A 2441-nucleotide genomic window follows, 5' to 3' on the forward strand; every position below is an offset into this window, starting at 1 on the left:
CTCCCTGGTTATCTGTTTGGTCTCTATGAGTCTCTATGAGCCCAGATGAACTTATTCTGTGGGTTCTCTTGGTGTTCTGGCAGGGGGCCAGAACTTGGTTCACCGTCCACACACATTCTGGTTTCCTATTAGAGCACCAAGTTCTTTAAGCACCAAGCCACCTTTCCAACTACCATTCTCACTTTTTGTTACTTGAGACACAGTTTGGCATATTACTCAGTTTCAATTCATGTCAAGTAAACTTTTAGGATTCTTCAGGTTTCAACATTTACAGTAAACCCAAATTTTATTAAAGAAAAATCTTGCTGTGTGAAATTGCTATTGTTTAAGCAGCTTAAAGGAGTTTTTATATGTCTCCATATGAAATATTATCTAAAATCTGCATGTAGTTCAAAATCATGTTACTTAATGGTGGTTAATTTCCACTTGCTTCAGGAGGTAGATCATTCACTGTGTTTGATTTTATTGAGACAAATCATTGGTAAATGATCACTTACTATGGGATTTTTTTTTTTTTTTGGTCAGTCATTAAGACTCTAAAATAAAGAGGAGGACTGTGCCTAAGTATAATCTCCATGAAACTCTGAAGGGCTGTGCTGTGTTCCTGGTCCCCTTCTTCCTCTTTTTTATTATCTCCTCAAGCCCTGTCTATCTTTGTTCATTCCACAAAAGAGGTGGTTTCTCCTGCTGACTTATATATTTGTGGGGAGAGATGCACCTACATGCTATAACATGACTGTGGAGGGCAGAGGACAGTTTACAAAAGTTGGTTCTATCCTTCTATCCTGGAACTTGGGAAAAAGAGCCTTTACCCTTGAGCCATCTTAGGGGACCTAAGATAAGAGTTTTAAAACTCCAACTCAATTTTATACATTTTATAAGGATTATATGTTAATAAACCAAATTTATAAATACTTTTAGTTTTATTTTTTGTTTCAAGTGTAAATAACCCCCCCCAGCTTTATTACCCACCCTGCAAACCCCAAACTTTATTACCACTCCCCACAAAGGTACTTTGTAGACACTAGCCAGAGGAAGCCCTATGACCCTTAGAGGTCCTGGGCAGCAGGATACAGGGCCTGGTTGAGACAGGCCTGGCATTGAGGATAGACAAGAAGGCAAATCACCAATAATCCATTGATTTCACCCCACTTCACTACAGAGTAGCCACTCCTCAAAGGCTCTGCATGTCTCTTCTGGGGATTTCGTCACCTTTTTGGTCCATCTCAGTCAGTTGGCAATTCTGTGCACATGTGTGTCCACAGCTATGTCTGCTGTGGTCCCCGAGGCCACAGACATAGCCAAGTGTGCCACCTTGTGCCCAACACCTGGCAAGGCTACCAGCTCTGCCATGGTAGCAGGGATGCCCCCTTCATAGTGCTGCTGCAGGATGGTGGTTGTCTGCTTGATGAACTTCACCTTGTGCCTCCAGAAGCCCACAGGGTAGTTGGGTGTGCCCAGCATCTCATCATCTGACTGCAGGCTGTTTTCCACAGTCAAGCCCCAGACCCGTAGGTGCTGCGTGGCACCTGCTGTAACCTGGTCTTTGGTCTGGCTGGAGAGCATCAGTGACAGGAGTACTTGGTACCTCTGTACCTTGGGGTGGGGGGCGGCACTAGCATCATAGCAGTGCTGGGCTCCTAGCTGGTCCACGGGTGCATCCTTCTTGCTTCTCATGACTCAGATATTGGCCAGTTGCTGCTGCCAGTTCTGGAGCTCCCAAATTGGCACTTTGAGGGGCCCAGCATCCTCAGCTTTCTTACCATTCGATACCTCATAGGTCACATATAGTTTCTGTGTCTTCCATGGATGTTTCACAGGTCTGTTGCTTTTTCTTCCTTCTGCAGTATCTTCTCATGGCATGAACTCCTCCCCACACCCTTCTGCCTCGATCCTAGGCATGTTGTCATCTGAATCCCCATCTTCATGCCTCTATCTTTAGTTTTTAAGTCAAAGAAGGAAAATCCTAAATTAACCAATTTTTCTCCTTTACTCCTTTCTCAGCAAAATATAAAAATGCACATATAACACACAGACACACACACACACACATATAAAATTGTATTAATATGTGTCAGTTCTGCAAACAAATGTTTTTTGTTTTTTGTTTTTGTTTTTGTTTTTTAAGTAGAGTACTTTTTGATTGCAAGGATAATTTAAAGAACAAGTTCAAGTGTCACCAAATGGTCTGTGGTTGTAAAGTTACTTCTGTAAATAAAGATTTATTGGATCCTAGTCATACTCATTCGCATATGACAAGCAGTTGTGTTCATTGTTCATAAACAGCAGTGAGGAGTTAGACAAAGCTCCTGGTCCTTCAGTCTCATCCATCTAGCCTTTTACACAGGAGGTTTGCTGTCCCACACGATACTTTATATGTTATATTATTTTGAAGATGAGTATTTCTCTTAGAAGATTGATTTTCAAGTCATTGCATCTTT

The 2441-nt window shown here is 42.0% G+C and overlaps 1 pseudogene; it reads right to left on the bottom strand.

Annotated features, from left to right (window-relative positions):
* Window positions 1–1049: 1049 nt before the first annotated feature.
* LOC114694454 lies at window positions 1050–1778 on the bottom strand (annotated as a pseudogene).
* Window positions 1779–2441: the final 663 nt, after the last annotated feature.

This window comes from Peromyscus leucopus, chromosome 3 (assembly GCF_004664715.2).
Source record: "Peromyscus leucopus breed LL Stock chromosome 3, UCI_PerLeu_2.1, whole genome shotgun sequence".
In the NCBI taxonomy this organism is placed as follows: Eukaryota; Metazoa; Chordata; class Mammalia; order Rodentia; family Cricetidae; genus Peromyscus; species Peromyscus leucopus.